This window comes from Papaver somniferum, unplaced genomic scaffold, assembly GCF_003573695.1.
Source record: "Papaver somniferum cultivar HN1 unplaced genomic scaffold, ASM357369v1 unplaced-scaffold_128, whole genome shotgun sequence".
NCBI lineage: Eukaryota > Viridiplantae > Streptophyta > Magnoliopsida > Ranunculales > Papaveraceae > Papaver > Papaver somniferum.
In genome coordinates, this window is record NW_020621936.1 from 11,589,920 (window position 1) to 11,607,693 (window position 17,774).

The 17,774-nt window shown below is 35.1% G+C and overlaps 1 long non-coding RNA gene across 1 annotated transcript; it reads right to left on the bottom strand.

The window, feature by feature from the left end:
- Positions 1-7,212: 7,212 nt before the first annotated feature.
- LOC113331778 lies at positions 7,213-7,796 on the bottom strand. Its single transcript, XR_003351182.1, has 2 exons — positions 7,635-7,796; positions 7,213-7,539 (listed from the first exon to the last, which is right to left on the bottom strand). It is a non-coding gene; the product is annotated as an uncharacterized LOC113331778 (long non-coding RNA).
- Between the last annotated feature and the right edge of the window lie 9,978 nt (positions 7,797-17,774).

Sequence of the window (17,774 nt, forward strand, 5' to 3'; positions counted from 1 at the left end):
GTTAATCCTTATAGTTTAAGGTTCAGTTTCGAACTAGTAATTATATACCAAGTGTATACCTTGTGGTTGCTATCTTTTTGACAGTTTCTGTCTATAGTAGATCATGCAAGGTATCTTCTTGAAAGTTTTTGTCTATAGGTTGATATCGAAAAGATTGTGGTGTACTTGGTACCCTCGTCATTTCACAATGCTCTAACAATCTCCGTTTTTTGTCAATTTCAGTGACAAAACTCTTTTACATATGGAGAATACAAGAATTAAAGGATAAATATATTACATTACACAATAGTCTCTTAACTCATTCTTCATACGGTTGATTCCAAGTCTCAACAACAGAGAATAACCTGCACGTTGTGTTTTTGGAAGAATTCTAAAAATAGTGTTCTCTACAAAAGAACACCTTTCATGCACCAAATAACAAACTAAAAGGTAAAATACAAATTTATGTTTTCTTAAAGTTTGTGCATGGGATAAGTCTTTCCAATATCATTACTTGAAATACAGCATGAAGGGAGCGTAACAATTTCAACATAAGATATTTGAATATTCAAGCCAGAGTATAGTCTTAGCAACAAGATTATACTTTCATCAAGTCATTCCTAGAAGATATAATGAGAATAAATTAGTAGACTAGAAATTAAGATATAGTTTTGATCATCTAACATTGACAACAAGCTTACAAAATTTGGGCGTTCAACCTAGCATTGATCTAACAGGTTTTGGCAAGGATGCCAGGGCTTCCATATTGCACTTAGTTCATTCTTCAGTTGTGGGTGGAATTATGACATGTTGGGTACTTACAATAGAGCCAAAGTACACTGCTATTTTCCCAGAATGAAATAATATATTCTTCAATTTATAGCATCTTGTGAAGTTTTTCGGTGTAATAAGGGTGAACATTCTGCTCCTTTTGGTCTCCTCCAACCTCTCCTAGTTTTAGACACAACTTAAAACACATTTAGATGGATTCCATTGAAGAACTTTCAATGTCCTACAAAAAGAATGTGATTTTGGTGGTTGTTAACAGGCTTACTAAGTACATCCACTTTATTGCACTGAGACATCCATTAACCGCAATTCCAGTGGCTAAAGAGATTCTCTATCACATATTAAAGTTGCATGATCTTCCAAACTCTATTTTTTTGGTCATTTTTTCCAAGTCCTTGGGCACAAAGTCAAATCTCAGCACCTCTCATCATCCCCATACAGAAAGAACAAATGATTTCCTTGAGAAGTACCTTAAATGTATGATAGGTAACACTCCTAAGCTCTGGCTCAGTTAGTTGGCATTAGCTGAATTGTGATTTAACATAAACTACCACACCAACCTAAAAATGACACCCTTTCAAGCATTTTATTGCTATCAACCACCGGACCTAACATTTCCCATCCATGCAACTAATTCTGTAGTAATTGTCCGAGACTATCTTGAAAAGAGAGATCACATGCTTCAATTGCTCAAAGATGACTTGGCGCCGCTGCACAGGCATAAGATAGAATCAAGTTTTTCGCTGATAGTAAAAGGGCAAATAAGTCTTTTGAGATTGGCGATATGGTTTTGAAACTACATCCATATAAACAATCTTTAGTGGCTTTGAGAAAACAGTTCAAGCTCGCGTCCAATTATTTTAGTCCATTTACATATTGTAGAAGATATGAGCAATAGCTTACATGTTGAAACTTCATATTGCGTCACGAATTTACCGAGTATTTCATGCCTCACAGTTGAGAAAAAAAGATTGATCTCTAGGTTGTTGTTGCACCCTCACTTCCTCAAGTGGGAATTCATAATAGGACCCTGGGTTGTCTTGGCTTCTCGGTTAAGACTCAGGGAGGATGCTCATGTTCCTGAAGTACTCATTGAATGGACGAGCTCTCCGGCAGAAGATGCTACATGGGAGAATTCAAGTACACACTTCCTGGATTTCATCCTTGAGGACAAAAATTTTTGAAAGGAAAGGGTATTGTCATGTGTCTTGAGCTTTCGCTTGTACTTGGGCCTGTCAATTGTCATTGGGTTTGTTTATGGGTAGTATTGTAATCTGAGAGAAAATTATTGTGGAGATGTTATAAATACCCTCCATTTTTGTTGATCTTCCACAAATACCCTCGTGGGGTAAAAAATAATTTTTTTGGAGTCAACTTGAGAAAGTTGCTTCCACTTTTCGGAAGCAACTTGTATAAGTTGACTCCACTTATGGGAGCAACTTGTGCTAGTTGCATCCACTTCTGAAAGTAACTTGTGCTAGTTGCTTCCGCTTTTCAGAAGGTAGGGGTATTTTTAAAAATTGAATAAGGGTATATTTTAAGGAGCGAATTTTGAGAATATTTACTCTCAAAGGCTAGATGTTGCATCTACTGTTGGTAGAATGGTAGTGGGAATAGCATTTAAGATATTATGATTGTGAGGAATTTTTTTCTTTTGATTGTAAGGATTGGGTTATGAAGTTAATGAAAGACATTGAGAGAAGGTTACTGGTAGTGATAATCGGGTGATGAGCTTGAATGATAAGTCAAGGAAAAGATGGATTATGGGTCACGGCTCGCAAATTTATTAAAATTAGATTCTTGTTTCCAAAATTTCCTAGCATTTTTTAGGGGCCACTCAAAAGGAATTTGGGGCCACTTTTGTTATTCCCATCTATTGAAGAGTGTTAAGGGGTGTCTTGAAAATAGAAATTGTCTATGTCCTTCACTTTTATACTAAATCTAAACCTATATCCTTTAATTTCATATCCTCCTCTTCTTCTTTTTTCTACTCATCAAACTTTTTTTCATGGTTTTAATTTTGATTGAAACCAAAGACGTCGATCAAACCAATTTTATGATTGATTGTTTAAAATTAAAACCAAAAATTCATTAACTTTAAAGTTGAAACTTAGAACATCAAAAAAAGAAAATTCGAGCTAAATAAACAAAACGAATAGATGATAGTAGTTGTGATCCAAAATTAGGATTTAATTGCTTGAAATCAAAAATTTGATCGGAAAATTTTCTAAGATTTGCAGTAGCAGGAACATAATCGGTAAATAACAATCAATTTATCTACTGATTATGGTTGATGTTCTTGGATTTACAGTAGCAGAAACATAATCGGTAGATAATAATCTATTTTACCTACCGATTATGGTTGATGTTCTTTAGATAAATTTTCTGTACTAAAATTGAACACAACCGGTAGATAATGAACATAATTGACTACCGATTATGGCAGTACAAAAATTCAAAAACTGAAGGATTTTGGCAAAATCTCATTTCGGGGACAATACACATTCGGATGTTAAATTAACACAATTAACTACCAATTATAGTAGTACTAGAATTCGAAAATTGAATATATTCGGAGGTTAAAGTAACACCATTTACTACTGATTATGGTAGTACCAAAGTTCGAAAATTTTAGGATTTTGGCTAAATCTCGTTTTGGGGCCAATATGCATTCGGAAGTTAAATTAACTACCGATTATGGAAATACTAAAATTCGAAAACTGAATATATTCGGAGGTTAAAGTAATACCATTTACTACCGATTATGGTAGTACCAAAGTTCGGAAGTTTTAGGATTTTGGCAGAATCTCATTTTGGGACCGATATACATTCGGAAATTAAATTAACACAATTAACTACCGATTATGGTAGTATTAGAATTCAATACTAAATATATTTGGAGGTTAAGATAACACCATTTACTACCGATTATGGTAGTACAAAGTTCGAAAATTTTAGGATTTTGGCAAAATCTCATTTTGCGGCCAATATACATTCGGAAGTTAAATTAACTACCGATTATGGTATTACTAAAATTCGAAAACTGAATATATTCGAAGGTTAAAGTAACACCATTTACTACCGAATATGATAGCACCAAAATTCGGAAATGTAAGAAAAAAAACTCAAAAAAATTCTCGTAACATTAACTACCGAATTCCTATTTAACCTCCGATTATTGAAGGGCAATTTTACCATTATGAAAAAAAAAGATAAGGGGTGAACTCAACTTAGGTTTGGGTGACCTTTTTTGTTTTTATTGTTGACCCCTAATTCCTTTTGAGTGTCCCCTAAAAATGCTAGTCAAAATTTAACTTAAGTCAATGAACATGCGTGTATTTGTATTAAGTGCAACTTACTAAGTGCTCTTTTGAAGTTTTCTCCATTTCTCTAGCGTCCCCTATCAGTATCATCATTTGGGTCTCATGTGACGAAATAGAAGGATAGGAAAAAACAGCTGCTGTAAAAGTCCGTAAGACCAGTGAGATATCTGGATACATATATCTGATGTGTCCAAAGAAAACGACAAGGTAAGAGTTTGACAACATGAATTATATGATTTCATTATATGAACACTGATCAAAATCATATAACAAAAATATCTGTGGTTACCTCAAAGGGTTCAAACAGTTTATTCTATCTCCATTGAAAAAATTCCATCATAGGAGAGGAGGGGATAAAAACACTAGACAGACATTTAACCAACCGTTAATCTTCCCCAATCAAAAGAAAGAACACAAATAATCGAGACTAAAAAGTAAATCTCAGCTCTCAACATTGGTAGGCGAACGCGGATCAATCCAATCGGCATAGATGCCACTGAGCTTCTTTGTGTCCCAATTCAATAAACACTTCTTAGCAAAAACCACTCGCTTATTAGATGAAATTACTGCTATTGGGAGCATCATCAGGTATAAACTTGGCCAAGTCTGTGGCCTTGCTCCCTGTTACCACTTCATTATGGCCACCACCATAGTTGTGCATATCTGCAGCAAACTGGTGTTTGTCCCCGTATGGTTGGTCAGGTCTGCTTAAAGTTGCAGCATTCCCTGGAGATCCTGTAGTACCAATGCTTATCGAGGAGCTTTCTCTGAACCTCAATTCTTCTCTACACTTACCAATAGGTCTATGAAGAAAATTACACTTATCTCCGTACGGACATTCTTGCCCACTGATATATCTCCTGCAAAGCCTTAATTTAGAGATCAGTCTCTGATCATCTTCCCAATTAACACCAGTTTGCAATGTGGACTGATTTCTTCACGGGATGCAACAATTTTTTGCCAATTTGGCGGTGGTTCGCGAATATCTTCAAACCCATGAGCATAGTAGGAATTACTGGCTAGTCCAGTTCTAGCAGACCCAGTTAATGGCTAGTCCACCCATGGAAAAGATTTACTCTCTAGTCCAAAAACATGTTTTTGGACTAGATTATTTACTCTTTAATCCAAAAACTTTGTGGAGACTATAAAGTGTATTTTATAAATTTCTAAAACACCCTTCCAGGTCTAATTCGTATCAACACATGTAAATGTTACTAGTAGTATGTTACTACATACTAGTAGTATCAATACGGTGATACTACATATTAATATGTATTGTACTAGTAGTAACAAAAATATCTTATTGTTACTAGTAAATTATGTAACTACTTTACTATACTAAACTAGTATACTAGTATACTACTATAGTATAGTATACTAGTAAACTAGTAGTAAAATATGTAGTATCAATACATAACAATTTTTTTTTGATATGTAGTATCAATACATAACATACTACATATCAATATGTAGTATCAATATATAACATACTACATATCAATATATAACATACTACATATTGATATGTAGTATAAATACATAACATACTACATATCACTATATAATATCAATATATAACATACTACATATCAAACATACTAAATGTAGTATCAATATATAACATATTACATATCAAACATACTACATATCAATATATAACATACTACATGTCAATATGTAGTATTAATACATAACATACTACATATCAATATGTAGTATCAATACATAATATATTACTACTAGTATACTAGTTATTACTAGTATACTACATACTAATTACTACTAGTATATTACATACTACATATGTTATTACTACATACTAATTACTACTAGTATACTACCAGTATATTAGTGTATACTAGCAGTAACTAGTATACTACATATGTAATATGTAGTAACATATGTATTATTATACGTAATGTTATATATTAGGATTAGTAGAGTAATTTTACTCTTTTCAAAATTTTAAGGAGTAAATAATTTTTAGCGTTGGACTAGCCAGTAACCCGGATCGAGTTTTCTGGAATAAACAGTAAATCCCTCCATGAACATAACTACAGTCATCACCATATGGGCAATGACCCGCTTTAATCTTTTCACAAAGACGAGTCTTAATGAATATCTTGCCAAGACGAGGGTTTTGTGGAGGAGCCATCATCATCTTCCTTTGATTCATCATCATTCCCTGATCTTGAAAAGGATTCATACCTATACCCTGATTTTGAAAAGAATTCATAGAAGGGGTTTCTTCAAAATTTCTAGGTTTCTTGAAAGGAGGAAATTCAGAAAAGTTAGATTTTGTTGTTCATTCTCAACTAGACTTCCTTGAGGCCAGAACATTGGTGCATCATTACCAGTTGAAAAGGGTGGGGGGAATTGGGGAGGTGGAAAACTCATGTTTTTTTTCACAGATTTTAGGGTTTCTGTAAACAAGATGTATCGACGGAGCTATCGATCAGTCAGATTATATATAGAAAAAGAAAACGCAGGAAGAATAAAAAGGTGAAGATTTTGTTACCTATTAGAACCGGACCTAATGTTGGAAGGCGAAGAGAAAAGTCTAAAACCCTAGGGGGAGTTTTTAAGTTTTAACTTCTAAAGCTAAACCCTTCGGAACTGGTTATGTTTCAGAATCGTTCTTGAGAGGTCAAAAGGTTGGAGGCCCCATTCCCCACCACATGAGTTTACTGAACTCTAAAACATCACTCGCAAGAGAAGCCCATGTCAGACTTCCAAAGAAGGGACTATCAGAGACATGATGGTCGCGCACAAACTATATGAGCGGCAGAATTGCCACCTGTCGCTTGAGGAAGAGAAACTGAACACTGCTGAACTGTTGAAGGAGCTCCATCATTTGACCAAGTAATAACATTCGTACTTCAACATGGGACTTTACTGGTTGCCTCATTTGTAATGTATTAGCAGCACAGGCATTTTGTGGTAGTCATAAATTGTTGAGAACACTAACGGTTTGTCTTACCAATTATACCAAATTCATAAGAGATACAGTTTATCATTTAAGGGTTATAGGAATCATATTTATTCTAATTGTTTGCCTTTAAACCAAAAAAGTAGAGGCGCCAAAATGATTTGGTATATACAGAACACATTGCAACACCGCTTGGAAAAACAAACAAAAAGAACTGCAGTTTACTGCTCAGAATCAACTCACTCAATTGTTCTCATCCAATTTTCTTACAGTTAACTGAATTCAATATCAAACACGAAAGACCAAACCTTGATTAATCAAGTTGAACAAAGATCTTCATAATTCAAAATTTGTCTTTATGAAGAAATTAAACAAGCATATTGCTAGTTTTAGGTCTACATAATGGTACCAATCTAAGTTCAAAATAAGGTTTTATTTAGGTGGTAACATCGAGAGTAAGACCCACAAAATCTCCTTCCGAATCCTCTATTTGACATATTTAAAAAGCAACGGCGCAACCTGTTATGATGAACAGAGAAGTTGAAAATCAAAAGGAAAATAAGTTTTTCTACTCAGAACCTTATTGGTTGCAAATTAAAAAACAGAACACTTACACATTTGTCAACACAAGACCAGTAATCAAAGTATTGTCCGGTGCAGTGTTTTTGGCCACTATTGTCATCCTTGATCCTCTTAACACATTCCTGTAAGCAGTACAATGTTTCATATTGAATCATTACTGTCAATTAACCTAACCAAATAATTATTTGAAATTTCTAGTCAAGCCCAAACCACATATAGACAAATTCAATAAAGCCACAAGGAGAATCATCAATTTTTCGCATCTGTTTCATGAATTATCTGTTTTTTAAGGTAGCCAGACGATCACAACCAACTCATACTTCAGTCCATCATGGCCTCGTATAAAATAGGATAACCAAAAGCAAGGAAAACCTGTAATTAAATAATACAAATAAGCCGACCAACTACCTTCAAACTTTCACCTGATTGAAGGTAATAAAAAAATTGTACAAGGCCCGTGAAACCAATAAAAATTGTATCGAGCAGCGAAACTGAAGCAGTGTCAGAAAAAGCTATATTGTGTTTCTATTTTCCTGCTTGCTAATTATAACAAACCTACATTAGAATTTTAACAAAGAAATCCTAGCAGATTAATACTTACTATGTTACGTTACTATAGAATAATACTTGCTATGTTATGTTATGTTACATGTAGCACACACATATTAAGACCTAGATTTCTCAGTTGTATCTAAGTCCCCCAGATTGGGGATGTAGATGCAGCACCGTCTTGATACAAATATAACACCACCTAGTAAATTGCATATAAAGAGAAAGTACTACATAAAATAGTTGGTTTCAAGGGGATGATTTTCAGGTACACAATATTATATAATAGCATTATAAGCAGAGAAAGACGTATTCTTTAATTCAAAAAAGTGGCAGAATCCTAATAAGGTCAGTATTAGCCTCCAAGCAAAAGATAATTAGCATAGGACTACGCTGACATGGAGCAAATAACAATGATATCAGTTGAGCTTTATCTAAGTTCACATGCACGAATTTCAAAAAGAAAAAGAAAAAAAAAACATGCAACAATTACAAGTACATAATCTGGTATAAACTTAAGAGATATAGGCATAACATCTATGTCAAAATTTGGTAGACTAGTTCCAATATAAAAAAGTAAGTAGATGGTATTTTGGCAATGCAATGCATCCAGTAACAGATTTCCAAGAAGTTATGCAAAAATTATCTATGCTTGTAACAGCAAATATCTTTCGTGGTTGCTTGCAACATTTGATATTTCCTGAAATAAATATTTTTCGTAATCCATAACAGGACATTACAGGTTTGCATAAGAACCACGCAAAAAGAGAACGAAATATTGATTTTTTTAGTCAATGGATAAAATAGAACGAGTCCCAACAAAAAAATATAGTTCAGTTATATAATCAATTTAGAATAATTAAAACTGTCATAAAAGATTCAAGTCTTCATTCTTACGTACATACTTACATACTCTGAACAACTTTCTCATATACTCATTCAGCAAAAATCATTAGTTAGCCTATCTAATCACCGAATAGATGTTCCATTTACAGTGTTGATTTGAATCTTAAATCTAACATGGACATTCCTACCATAACCTATGTTAATCCTAGTAATATACTAATGTTTACATAATATGCATGTCAAATAAAAGTCAGGTTAGTACTATGTTCAACTTCTACAGAAGAAGTACAGATTTTAAAGCAATGTACAAGACGTTGCCAGCACTGGTACACCATAGATTTTTTGCTGATGGAAGCAAAACATAGAGTTGAAACAATACAATAAGTATGCTGGCGAATGAAAAGAAACACAATACTCACATGGCGACTGATTATGGAATATCACTGACTTTATGCAAATGACTTGCTGATATGCCTGCAAAAGCGAAAGCAATATTTAACCAATATAGCTAACTACCATAAACATTATCCCACAAAACAAGTACTTACAAAAATCTATCATGCTGTAAATTCAATAAGGTGACTTACAACCATATGTGAACACTCTTAACCAAGAAACTGTAATAAATAGAACATGTGCGACAACACACTCCTTTTCTTGACAAGTGAGAAGAATATTTGGTAACATCACATTTCCTTAAGCGACTAGGTGAAACCTATGCCACCACACACTTGACAAACCAACAAACTTCAAACATAATTCCAACAGTTGGCAGCAAACAGAAAGCCTTCAAATACTATATACACAAGTGTTTTGCATAATCAAATGGCAGTGATTTTTTAGCCCAACCAACTTGTAACACTCATACCCCAACCAAATGGTCGAAAAATATTCATAATAGGGGTCAGGACATTGGCAAACTGATTAAAGTCAACTGACTACAATTGCCAAGTGTGGGGAACATAATCAGAATGATTATTGCTTTTCACCTCTGAAGATCCAAGTTTTTCCAATAACAATTATTCTTTTTCTACAGCTTCTTCTTAAGAAGAAAAAAGGTATACAGTAACACAGAGAATTATGCCAAAAAAAAAATACTAGGGATGATTTATTTTCATGAATCGATACCAGCATCATCAGGTCAAAAATAAGAACCTCACCAATGATAAACATGAAGCTAACTACAAATAACATGTGTTAAAGATCTGAACTGATTAACCCTAAAAATGAGTCTAGAGATGGGTAGACTCATCAAATCTCGACGATACATCTCAATCTAACATGATCAGGAAGAAATTATGTGAATCTCACAACGCTAGAGATTCCCAGAGAGAAACGAAGAAGGAGATGAGATACCTGATTTTGCTGTCCCTGCGAATGAGATGAGAGAGAGGTTGAGGGGGAAAGTAGCCTTCTGTTTTTATTAGGGTTAAAAATTAGGAACCTTCCACCTGCTCCTGAAAGAAATCAGCCCTTCGTTTGGTCCTGGACCGTCGTGTGAGCCGTAGGCTACTTTGCTAGTTATGCATCGGGATGGAGAAACCATCCCAACCCTAGATCCAAAAATGATAAACCCCGCTTATGAGTTGTAGGCTCCACATTTTGATTGACACCTGAGCCGATTCCGAGTTTAGAAGGGTCTTATGTAAATTGATTTGTGACTCTCGGAATTCCTACTCCCATTACTCCCAACATTAGGTGGCATACATGTAGGATAGATTGTGAAAATATCTCCTAAATATATGTTACCGGATTAAACGGTAAATGAGAGAAGTTTATTGTTTTTTTCTTGTCAATTCCTTAGATACAAAATGGGTTATAAACAAATGTACCCCTGTTTTTATACCCGACTTAAAAATGTATCCCCGTTTTTTTTCCCATTTACAAATATACTCATGTTGGATGTTTTCCATCCAAAATCGTGAGAAGTTCTCGGTCAGATTTCCAATTTATCATTGACCGAGACGAGAAGTTGATGCCACGTAATTGTTTTCCGATATGAGAAAATGATGCCACGTATTAAGTCGACGTGTCACATACACGGGACACAATCTGTGTGATGGAAATCTCGTAGAAAATCAACGGCTCATATCGTTTAGTTCCTTTACTTTCTCCGCCAACACGTCTGGCAAAAGTGGACTGATATAGACGGGAAAAGAAGAGAAATCTCGTCATTATCTTCTTCTTCCCTCTTTCTTCCCTCTTCCCCTCTCTGTTTCTCTCTGAAATCGTTTCTCAGAGGAACCCTAAGTCAAACCCATCCAAAGGAACCCTAAGATCGTTTCTCTGAAAAGAAGATGGTGAAGTTAAGACGAGGAAAAAAGAAGGAGAAGAAGAAGAAGAAACCAGATATTGAAAAGTTAGTGATTATTGGGTTTTCTGTTTTTTTAGGGTTTCGATTTTATTGATTTTCTGGGTTTATTCTTGATGTATGTGTACGAATAAATAGTGGGTTTCTTCTTATTTGTTTGATTTCAGTAACAAATAAGTAGGTTTATGTATTTTTGGTTTTAGGGTTTTCTGTTCTTAGATTTTTGTTTATTTCTGAAGTAATCCATGATAGGGTATAGGATTTCGATTGTAGGGTTAAATTGATGTTAGGGTTAAAATTATTTATAGGGTTAAATTGATGTTTGGGTTAAATTCATGTTAGGGTTAAGCTTAATTTGCAGGATTCAGAATAAGCTTGAGAATGAATGAATCCATAAACACCCAAATAAGATTAATCAGTTCTGTTGAATATTGTGGAATTTGTTGGGTGTTTGATGGTGGTAAGTAGATGACAGAGAATAGGACTGCACTAAACTGCAGATTCATTCTGAAAATTCCTTTTACTTCTTTGCAATTGGTTGTTTGATGTGCACCATGAAAATGTGAGTTTTCACAGAGATGGAGACACCATGCACTCCTGTTTTTTTGCCACCATGAGAGTATGTACCCCCAGTGGCTAGATGTCGGGGTTTTGAAAATCTTTTCTTGTTTCTATTCAATATGTTTTGGGTTTGTTTCATTTCAAGTTGACTGGAGTGTTGTGCATATGTCTGAACTTTATAATGCAGAAATGCTTTCTGGCATAAGTTGATACTGTAGATGCATATGTCTGGTGAATAATCAGAGCTGTTTAGATGAACTTGATTGATTGTTGAACTTGATTAGTATGTGTTTCTTTGTTAGTATGTTTTAACTAAAGATGAACTTGATTGATTGTTGAAATGGCATATTGCATTCCCTCTGTCTTTGTATGTGTTTTTTTATTAGTATGTTTGAACTAATTCTATGTCTGTCCATTTGGTGTAGACATGAAGTTGAGGTTGAAGTCAAGTATCCTGAGAGAGACATAAAGGTGAAGGTCATCAATAATGTGATGAGTTTTGAATTCAAAGGATTGGCTAGAGCAGATATGAGTCTTGTTCAATTGAAGGAGCAAATATGAGTCTTGTGCTGGAGAACCAGTTGGAGGAAATCCTAAGGGATTCAAGCCTAGAAAATGTGTTGATGGCACAAAGAAGACAGTAGTTGAAGCTTCACCAAAGAGAAAGTACAAAGCTAGAGCTCAGCCAACAGAAACATATTCTGCAAAATCCACAAGTTTCAATAGAAAGGCAGGTGATGTATCTTGTTCTCAACCAGCTTTCAGTCAGCACAACAACCATGCAGGATCTGTGAGCAACAAAGTTACCTTTACATCTCCAGACCCAGAAGAAAGGAAGAAAGCAAAGAAGTATATGAAGCTTTAGATGTGTCTTTTCTCTTTTATGTTTATGTGTTTATGATGTAATGTTAAGACAAGACAATTTATGGAATGTAATGTTAAGACAAGACAATGCAGAGAATTTAGTCTTTATTAATCTATTGAAGTTATATTTATAGGTTTTTCTTGAATTCCTTACATATGTCATGTACTTTTCCCTTGAGTGTTTCTTTGTTTCTATAACTATTGCATCTGAAGCCCATCTGAATGCTTCACAGTGTTTTAGATCTCAATAGAGCCCTCACACCATTACAAGGTACATGTTTGCACCTTGAATAAACCCAAGGACAACCTTTGGTTTCATGATCATCTTCAATGCCACACATGAAATACATGATTTTGTTGCTGATTTCACCCGTTTTAGATCTGAAACAGTCACCAAAAAGTAGAGATATATAGGAGAGAAATATGGTTAGTGTCCAGTAAGAGAAGATGTATATATATAGAAGAGAAATTTTTTTGACCATTTAAATGTGGGACCAGCCACGTGTATACAACTTACGTGGAAGAATAGACGAGTTGGACAGTGTACACAGCTTACTTGACAAGTGAGTTGGATGATTTAACTGCTGACATGGAGGTTAACTTTCTTTTAGCCGTTTTTTCAAAAAAACGGTCAAAACAGGAGTACATTTGTAAATATGAAAAAAAACGGGGTACATCTGTATGCGCCCAAAAAAACATGAGTACATCTGTATTTCACCCATACAAAATTTGGATCTTCTCTCTAATATCAAATAAAGTATGCTTCTGAATCTGAATATTTAATCGTATCGAGAGTCTTCTTCTTTGAGAAACACCCTCTAGTTTTATTTACCCTAGTTTTATCTCAAGTTCTTTGTATGCTGTTGTAGATGGACGTGGATGGTGAAAACCTCAACTATATTACTGACAATGAGGATGTGGAAGAGGACGATGAGGATTTCGAGTTTAGCGGCACTGAGGTGGAAGTTGAAGAAGCTGAGGAAGGTGATGAAGATGAATCCATAGACAATAAAATACATGCTGGTAAGATTTTTACTACTATTCGTGAAATAGAGTTAGCATATAAAAGATATGGAAAAAGAGTAGGTTTTGCGGTCATGAAAAAAAACCCATCGCAAGAATAAAACAGGGTTTATTAGAAGTGTGTCTTACTATTGTAATCGACAAGGAAAACCAAGTGAGAACAGAAATCCTGCTAAATAAAATAAGACAAACAGGTGTGGGTGTAAAGCTGGATTAACTGCACGTCTGATACAAGGTGATAAATGGGATGTTTTGACCTTCCACGCCCTGCACAATCATTTAGTTGTAAGAACTGTGTTTGTATTCAATGAATGTTAACTTTACAATAGAACAAGACTGAGTCTTATATAGACGCACAGACTCAACTACAAAACAACATTTACAGGAGGTGACTGATATTACAGGCGGTGAATGACAGACTGTAACAGCTGTAACAAAAACTAAATCATGTGGCTATGATTAACAGTAAGAGAGTAGTCTGTACAGAGTACGGATGCTTGACTCAGTCTAACATACCCCCTCAAACAGATGCACGTACATCATGCATCAATTTTCCCTTCAATAAGCTAAACTGTGACTTTGACAATCCTTTGGTAAATAAATCTGCGATCTGACTGAGAGTATGAACATAGGAAACCTTCAGAAAACCAGAACTAACCAGATCACGAATCATATGGTAGTCTACTTCAATATGCTTTGTGCGGGCATGGAAAATTGGGTTTGCAGTGAGACTGCCTGCACCAAGATTGTCACATTATAAAAGACAAGGGAGAGATAAATAGACGGATAGTTCTTCAAATAAGTAAGAAAGCCACAATATTTCAGCAGCTGCATTTGCAAGACCTCTGTACTCAGCTTCTGTGGAAGAGCGAGAGATTGTGTGTTGTTTCTTCAAAGACCAGGACACTAAGTTGCCACCCACAAACACACAATAACCTGATGTAGATTTGCGTGTATCAGGACATCCAACCCAGTCACTGTCACAATAAGTAGTGGTGAGAGTGGAACAATCACCATCTTGTAAAGTAATGCCTTGACCTAAAGAACCTTTAATATATCGTAGAATTCTTTTGGCCAGCTGTAGATGAATATCAGTAGGCATGTACATGAATTGGCTCACATAGTTAACTGCAAAACTAATGTCAGTCCTGGTGAGAGTTAAATATTGAAGACCATCCACTAAGATTCTGTAAGAAGCAACATCTGACAATAGAGTTCCATCAAAAGCAGACACCCTTGGACCTGAAGCATTTTGTTAGGTGAAGAGTCAAAAACAGCTTCAATACCCAAAAAATAGTGTAGAGGACCAAGATCTTTCATTGCAAACTCTGACTTCAAGGAAGTAATAAAGGAAGTAAGTAGAGAATCTGAAGTACCAACAAGAATAATATCATCAACATAGACTAGGAGAATCATCCTCTCAGAATTCTTGTGATAAATGAACATGGAACTATCACAACTAGAGTTCTTGAAACCACTTTTAATAAGATACACACTGAATCTGTCATACCAGGCCCTAAGAGCCTGTTTAAGTCCATACAAGGATTTATTAAGTTCACATACATGAGTAGGATGATCTGGATCAACAAAACCAGGAGGTTGCTCCATATAAACTTTTTCTTTTAAATGCCCATGTAAAAAGGCATTGTTTACATCCAATTGTCTCATGCTCCACTTATTTGAGATTGCTAAGCTCAAAACACATCTAATGGTAGTTGCTTTAACTACAGGGCTAAAAGTCTCATCAAAGTCAATATCATCCACTTGATGATAGCCCTTAGCAACTAATCTAGCTTTGTGTTTATCTATGGTACCATCAACATGTAATTTTGTCTTATAAACCCATTTACAGCCAAGTACATTCATAGAGGGATGATATGGAACATGAATAAAAGTGTCATTCTCATGGAGAGCAGTATATTCATTCTTCATGGCATTAACCCAAACTGGTAACTTACTTGCTTCTTTAAAAGTTTTGGGTTCAGAAGGTGATTGAAGTAAAGTAGCAAGTGCAACAGAGACAGGATGTTTCAGTGTACTATTTGCTACAAAATCCTTAGAAAGAGGTTTAAGAACATGAATACCTGACTTAGATCTTGTATGCATTCCTGAAGGAGCAGTTGACTCAGCTGTGGTAGGATCAACAATGGTAGTTGACTCATCTGATATGGAAGCAACAGTAGCAGTTGACTCAGCTGTGGTGGGATCAACAATAGTAGTTGACTCAGCTGTGGTGGGATCAACACTACCAGCTGACTCAGTTGATATGGAAGCAACAGTAGCAGTTGACTCAGCAAATGGAAACTTAGTTTCATCAAAAACAACATGAGTAGTGACATATATCCTATGAGTGTGCAAGTCCATACATCTGTACCCCTTATGATGAATATTGTATCCCAGAAACACACAAGTAGCTGATTTTGGGCTGAGCTTATCTTTCCTATAAGCTGCCAAGTTTGGATAACATAAACACCCATACACTCTGAGAAGAGAATAATCTGGTCTACACTTGTATAGCATTTCATAAGGATATTTAAAATCAAGGAGCTTACTGGGAAGTCTGTTGATAAGAAACACAGTTGTTAAAAAAGAATCAAACCAAAACTTCTTTGGAAGAGAAGCATGAAAAGATAAAGTATTCCCCATCTCTGTGACATGTCTATGTTTCCTCTCTGCTGAACCATTTTGTTGATGAAGATAAGGACATGAAATTCTTAAGGCAATACCACTAGAATCAAGAAAATCTCTAAATGGTCCTTTAACAATCTCAAGAGCACCATCACACTGAAAGTGTTTTATCTTAACAGTAAACAGATTCTCAATAAAAGACTTGAACAACTTAAAGCAATGAACACTGTCTGATTTATTCTTCATTGGATAAATCCATGAAAATTTTGTACAATCATCAACAAACAGAATATAATACTTGTATCCCAGATGATATTTTACAGGAGCAGGGCCCCAAATATCACAGTGAACCAACATAATAGGTAGACTAGAATTATTACCAGTGTCATGAAAAGGCAAACATTTATTCTTAGCTAACTGACAAGATCCACAAATAGAAGTACATTTTGTAGATAGTTTGATAGCAGTACTGGTGTCAAGCTTATGGAGAATCTTCTGAGCAGGATGGCCTAGTCTTGAATGCCACAAAGTTGAAGAAGCTGCTAAAGTAATAAAGGCAGTACTATGAGGAGAAAAAGTTGGTTGTTGAGTAGTAGTATTTGAAGTAGATTTTCCAGATATTATGGGATATAGTCCATGCTGCATCCTCCCTCTAGCAAGAATAAGGTTGCTCCTCAATGACTTTATTTCATATCCCCAAGGATAGAACAAGAAAACATAGTTATTTTCCTAAGTAAATTGAGCAACAGACATTAAATTGTGTTGCAAATGAGGAACATAAAGTACTTTCTGTAGATTAAACTGCTTAGATGGAGTAGATAAAGTTGAAGAACCTACTAAATATATAGGAAGTAACTTACCATCTCCAACCATAACTTGTTCAGTGCCAGAATGAGCAGAAGTATTCTGTAAAACTGAAGCATCATTTGTAATGTGACTAGAAGCTCCTGAATCAGGTATCCAAACTGGTCCTGAGTGAGTATGACTCCAATAGCCTACACTCTCATAAGCAGTATCATTAGGAGATTGGCCATTATAATCAAACTCATTAGAAAACCAAGGAGAAGAAGTATCACTCCCTGCATTAAGATCAAGTTCAAGAAAAGCCTTCTGAGGAGGAGCTAAACTGTTTCTTGAAGGAGCATATCGAAATCTACACCGATTACCTTGATGACCTTGTTTATGACATATCTGACAAGGAATGGATCCATAATCGATAACTTGATTTTGAGCAGGATTAAACTCAGTTTTTCGAAAACCAGGAGGACAAGTTGGTGTAGAAGATGGAGACGATGATGATGAAGGTGATACATGTGATGGAAATGAAGGTGTAGGTTTTCGAAAATTAGAAGTATAAAGAGAAGGTTGTTTCTTCACAAAGAAAGCATAG